We start from the raw sequence: 6,395 nt of genomic DNA, 5'->3' as shown, positions 1-6,395 counted from the left end.
CCAGCCTTTATCCTTGACCTGGATTCTTCATGTTGGTCAATCTTTCAAGCTTAATATAGTCTATCCCATCACCACCACCCTTCTTCACCACTGCTTGTGTTTGGGAGGGGCTTCTGGTCAAGATAGCATTGAGCTAGGCAGCTCCAAGATAACACAGTTTTAATTTAGTTTAAATTGTGTTTGGGTTGGGCCTGCATTGAAGGGGAGGCTGAAGAAAGAAGAAGAAGAAGAAGAAGAAGAAGAAGAAGAAGAAGAAGAAGAAGAAGAAGAAGGGGAGGAGGAGGAGGAGGAGGAGTTTGGATTTGATATCCCGCTTTATCACTACCCAAAGGAGTCTCAAAGCAGCTAACATTCTCCTTTCCCTTCCTCCCCCACAACAAACACTCTGTGAGGTGAGTGGGGCTGAGAGACTTCAAAGAAGTGTGACTGGCTCAAGGTCACCCAGCAGCTGCATGTGGAGGAACGGAGATGCGAACCCGGTTCCCCAGATTACGAGACTGCCGCTCTTAAACCACTACACCACACTGGCTCTAGTAGTAGAGGAAACTACCATGGAAGGGCTTGGAATGGACCAAGTCTTTCTAAGGCAGGGATGGTGAATCTTCTTTAGCCTGAGGCCTGCATTCCCTGCTGGGTAGCCTCGGAGCTGGGAGCTGAATGCACACCCCCAGGCCTCCAATCTGGCCCTCAGTACTCTACCTAGGCAGTGTTGTAGCATAGGTTGCCAGTGCCTGGGGCAGTGTGGAGGGGTGGGAAGGAAGGAGGGAAATGGCCAGAGTGTGCATGTGCATTCAACTGCCTACTGCCATCCGCATCACCCAGGAGATCACAGGTGCAGAGATAAGAAAAGAAGAGTTGTTCCATTGTCTGGGGAGGTAACTTCATGGTTTGCTTGGAGAAGCTGTTTTCAATGGAGCCCAGTGACATAAGTGTGAAGCTGTATTGAGGCAACACCGGGTGTTGAAATTTTGTGCCCCCTAGCAATTTTGCTCCCAGGGGAACTGCCCCTGTGGGATCCCCCATGCTACACCACTGTCCCCAGTCCACATCCCTCTGTGGCCACACCTCTGCTTTTCCCTCTCCTTGAGAGTTTTTGCCTGGCTGGAATATGTCCTTGAACTCAGATAATGCCTCCTGTTTGTCTGGAGGGAGGGCAGAGTGGGATGCGCAAGTGCGTTTAGAAACTAGCTCTGCTCATTTTTAGCTCTGGCCACATCCACCACTAGCAGGTGACCCCCAGAAGTTTACCCAGAAGGCAATGTGGCCCTCAATCTGACCTATACATAAAGAAAGGGAAGGGCAAGTGTGTTCTTGGAGTGTGGGGTGGCAGGGATGATGTTTGGGGATGGGAGGGAGGGTAGCAGAGATGGGGAGAAGTCAGGAATTCTTACTTGGGCAGGATTTTGATCTGATCTGGAGAAGACGTTGCTTCTCCTTTGAAGTGAGCTTTTATGCGCTCTAGAAGTTTGTTTCTGTGCGTCACACAGGAATCTTTTGCCGCCATCTCTGTTCTGTAAGACGAGTGCTATTTCTCAGAGGCTTTCTTCCACATGCTTAGTTATTCTTTTACATCAGCGAATAAAAAGTTCAGAGAAAGGCCTGGTGGGTGGCACCAAACTCTGGCTTGGGGGGGGGGGGAGGCACAAATAATAAAAGGCAAGCAAGCTCATTCAAAGGAACCTGAATGCAATAGAAAGTGTTGCAGCTTCTCCATGGCTGTCTCTTTCTAAAAGCTCACCAGACAGCAAAATGAAATGCTTTTGCGCTTCCTCAGGTGCATCAAAGTCTTGGCTATTATACCCACAATTTCACAACCTGGCAAGCCAATCCCTTTGTGCACCCAGGTCTAAGTGTCAGTCATGCAGAAAAGTGATTCTGATTACTCTGCGGTCGAGAAATGTATTCTGTCTGAAGTGATGACATTTGAGGTTTGCCCTTGGGAAGGACGACCCCTTCGCTTGACATCTCTTTAGTGAGGTTTTGAAAAGGGGGGGGGAGCAATGATGGTGGGACTGGGAGATGGCGGAGGAAGAAATCTATATGTTCCATTTCAACCTGCATTTAAGAAAAAGGATATGAGCAACCTCTTTACATGGAGAGTGTTGGAACCAATAAGCCTACAGAAAGGATCCAAGTGGTGGTGTGATGCTAACGGGAATATCCTAGCCCAGGCGTAGGGAGACCTTTGGCTTGCTGGATGTTGCTAAACTACAACTCCCATCAGCCCCAGCAAACATCGCCAATGGCCAGGGATGGTGGAAGTTGTAGTTCAGCAACATCTGGATGGCTAAAGGCTCCTTGCACTTTTCACAGCCCTCCATGAAAAAATTCCTCTGGAAGTATTTGCACTCTGCTCAAATGCAATAGAGTGCCACAGGGTGCCTCACAGACTTAGGAGTACAATGATACCTTGGGTTACAGACGCTTCAGGTTACAGACGCTTCAGGTTACAGACTCCGCTAACCCAGAAATAGTACCTCGGGTTAAGAACTTTGCTTCAGGATGAGAACAGAAATCGTGTGGTGGCAGCTGACCTCCGGAACAAATTAAGTTCTTAACCTGAGGTACTACTGTAATCCTTGTTTTCTCAGCTATTGGACAGCTTACCACCACCACCATCCCCGGCTTGCCAAGGCATAATATAGGATTGTCCAGTACCCATGCTGAATAAGGGCAAGTTGAAGGAGGAAACACTTGCCCTTCCTCCAAGTTGGCTTTTTTTATTCCTTAGTGATGTTGCATAGCCAGCTCTGATTGGCTGCATAGTGACGCACTCTCTACATGACATTTGATTGGCTGGGAGGAGAAATCCTAGCCAAAGTGACACCAATGCACTAGCAGTGAGAAACAAACACCAGGAAAGGCAAACATAGTGCTATGCATGTGTGGCAGTGATCCCATGAACTGGAATAGGTAATGCATAGAGTGGACTTTAATTTGTGGGCCTAGGATAAATGGGAATTTCCTGGTTTCCTACAAGGTGTGGAAATGTTTCTGCATTTACAAGGTAATTTTTAAAGTCGTGTCCAGTTCTCTCTGTGTCTTATCCAATCTGCTATTGACAGTGCTGTGCTCTTTTTAAATACAGTCATTAGGACATTTAATTTGCTGCTGCTGTAATTTATATTTGCAATTTTGGCGACGATCAATAAAGGAAACGAAAGAGGTGTATTCAAGGTTTAAACTCAGACAAATGAAATGCAGCACTCTTCTTTTTTATTTTTTTAAAAAGCTTCATTTAAACAGGATTCATAAAGAACTAAAGAAAACAGAAGATGCTAGAACCTATGAATAATGCATGGCTTCCAGGCAACCAACATTCTTATGGTCAGTCTGAGTTCTTTTCTTTCTTTCTTTCTTTCTTTCTTTCTTTCTTTCTTTCTTTCTTTCTTTCTTTCTTTCGTCTGTCTTTCCTTCCTTCCTTCCTTCCTTCCTTCCTTCCTTCCTTCCTTCCTTCCTTCCTTCCTTCCCCTGGGAAATATTAATGTTTAACTGTCCAACAGAAAGCAGCTAAGAGTGTCAGAGAGCAAAACCAGATGAAACTGTTGTGCCAATATTCTTGCCATCTTGTCCCTTCCCATCTTCCTCCAGGTAAGTGACGGCGAGACCTGTTAGGTCACTGCACAGCGCTGCCCCTCCCTCTCAGCTGATCCTATATCCGGTGTCCAGGCTGTGAGCCATATTGCTTAAGTAACCATAGGCAGGTCCAGGGGGTGTGCTGGGTTTGCCCAGGTGCGCCCATATGTTTCAAAGGACTTGGGATCAAGGGAAGCAAACAGAGAGAGGTGAAGCCAGAAGAAAAAGACCAGAAGGGATCTGCAGCTTCTGCTGAGTCTTTCTCTGGAAGTGGCAATGGGATCCATTCCAGCCTTTTGATTCTGCCTGCATCTGTCTCCTGGCTCTGTCTGCATCAGAGCCCAGCTGGCAATCCTGTTGGGGAGAGAGAGAGAGAGAGAGAGAGATCTGTCAGTACGAGGGGCTGCTTTTGTGACACAAAGACAGGGAGCCGCGCCACCCTTGGCCTTCCGGATCTGCCCTGCCTCTGCCCAGTTTGACATGGGTCTTTACCTCTGCAGGAAAGATCAACTTTTTCCGCTTCTTGCTTTGTTAGCCTTTTGCATCTTTACCTCTTGCTTGACATTATTTGCCTGCCCTGTCATTGTCCCCCCCTCCCTTCTTCCTTCATTGAAATACAATGGTACCTTGGGTGAAGAACTTAATTCGTTCTGGAGGTCCGTTCTTAACTTGAAACTGTTCTTAACCTGAGGTACCACTTTAGCTAATGGGGCCTCCTGCTGCTGCCACCCGATTTCTGTTCTCATCCTGAAGCAAAGTTCTTAACCCGAGGTACTATTTCTGGGTTAGCGAAGTTTGTAACCTGAAGTGTCTGTAACCCAAGGTACCACTGTAAGTCTGTCTATCATCTATCTATCTATCTATCTATCTATCTATCTATCTATCTATCTATCTATCTATCTATCATCTATCATCTATCTATCTATCTATCATCTATCTATCTATCTATCTATCTATCTATCTATCTATCTATCTATCTATCATCTATCATCTATCTATATCTATCTATCTATCATCTATCTATCTATCTATCTATCTATCTATCTATCTATCTATCTATCTATCTATCATCTATCTATCATTTATCATCTATCTATCTATCTATCATTTATCTATCTATCTATCATCTATCTATCTATCCAGTGGTGAAGCTGCATGCTCTGCTACTGGGGGCAGAGAGCAGGCGGGGGCGTAGTTGGTGCCCCCGGGGGCGTGACACGCTGCCTGCAGGGGCGTGGTTCACATCCCGGAGGTGTGGTGTGCCACCCGTGAGGGTGTGGTGCGCCACCCACAGGGGCATGGCGCATGTTCTGGGGGCATGACATGCCACCCGTGGGGGCGTGGCACCCAGTGCGTGGGGTGTGTGTGTGCACAGTGCATGTCTGGGGGGCTGCCGCAATGGCACCTTACCGAAATAGTGGTGCCGGGGGTGGTCTGCTCCCTCTGTACTCCCGTTCCTCCACCAGTGTATCTACCTATCTATCTACCTACCTATCTATCCCTGAATGCACACCCTAATGAAATGCACTATGCGCCCCTATGACAATGACACCCCCTATGTAGGAGGAAGATGTGTCAGCAGGCTTGGGGGAACCCACAAGGTTTAAAGAGAAAAAGAGACGGAGAAAACTTTAACAGGGTGGGGACACCCACTGAAACAGCCACATGAGTACTGAGCCTGCTCAGTGGCCCTGGAATGCTGCCTGGAAGACTCTTAGGGGCAGGGAATGGAATAGAGTGGCCATAGTCCCAAGCAGGGCGCACTCAATACTGCAACGCTTATCCCACTTGCTTGTGTCTGCCTCCACCTACACTACACATGTCAAGATGTATCAAGCCACTTTAAGCCTGGATAGCTCAGTTGGTTAGACCATGGTGCTGATAACACTCAAGGTTGCAGGTTCAATCCCTGTATGGACCAGCTGCATATTCCTGCATTGCAGGGGGTTGGACTAGATGATCCTCAGGGTCCCTTCCAACTCTACAGTGCTATGCTATGAAAGAGTCATAGAATCATAGGATTGTAGAGCTGGAAGGGACCCCAAAGGCCATCTAGTCCAACCCCTGCAATGCAGTCATATCATCCCTCCAAAGAATCCTGGGAAGTGGCGTTTGCTAACAGTGCTGAGAGGTGTCACAGACCCTCCAAGTGTCCCTATTTTCCAGGGACAGTCCCGGATTCACAGAGATATTATTTAGCCATAATATCTCTCGATAGTTAATGTTTCCATTTGTATTAAATTTTTACCCTCTCAATATGTAAGTTCTGTATGTGCTACATGCGACTTATGCAGTACTGTTGTACCTTGGAAGTCGAATGGAATCCGTTCCAAAAGTCCGTTCGACTTCCAAAACGTTTGAAAACCAAATCATGGCTTCTGATTGGCTGCAGGAAGCTCCTACAGCCAATCAGAAGTCACAGAAGCCCCGTCGGACGTTCGGGTTCCAAAAGAACATTCGCAAACTGGAACAATCACTTCTGGGTTTGTAGCATTGGGGAGCCGAAATGTCTGAGTTCCTGGGAGTTTGGGATCCAAAGTACGGCTGTACTTCAAAGATGCAGATTTTATGTATGATTCTATGCAGCAACGTGATTTTATGCAGTCTTTTATTCAGGATTTTATACTGTTGGGTTTTGTATTGTATTTATTTATCTCGCATGTGAATGACCTATGGCCCAAGAATTAATAAACTGACTGAAATTTTACAGAAGCCATCCTGGTTTCTGATTCGATCCTGGAATGTCCCACTCTTCCTTAGGACACCCCTGTTTGCATCAGAGAAATATTGGAGGGTGTGTTGTCAGGAGAACTGCCCCC

At 46.8% G+C, this 6,395-nt stretch overlaps 1 long non-coding RNA gene across 2 annotated transcripts in view; it reads left to right on the top strand.

Annotated features, from left to right (window-relative positions):
• The first annotated feature begins 3,421 nt into the window (after positions 1-3,421).
• Positions 3,422-6,395, top strand: part of LOC128401885 (uncharacterized) — a 28,914-nt gene continuing 25,940 nt past the window's right edge. For both annotated transcript variants that reach the window (XR_008327555.1, XR_008327556.1), the window contains exon 1: positions 3,422-3,591. This is a non-coding gene — a long non-coding RNA (uncharacterized LOC128401885). The remainder of the gene's footprint in view (positions 3,592-6,395) is intronic.

This window comes from Podarcis raffonei, chromosome 14 (assembly GCF_027172205.1).
Source record: "Podarcis raffonei isolate rPodRaf1 chromosome 14, rPodRaf1.pri, whole genome shotgun sequence".
NCBI classification, from domain to species: domain Eukaryota; kingdom Metazoa; phylum Chordata; class Lepidosauria; order Squamata; family Lacertidae; genus Podarcis; species Podarcis raffonei.
Note: the sequence above shows the minus strand (reverse complement) of the source record. Positions and strands in the feature narration are given on the sequence as shown.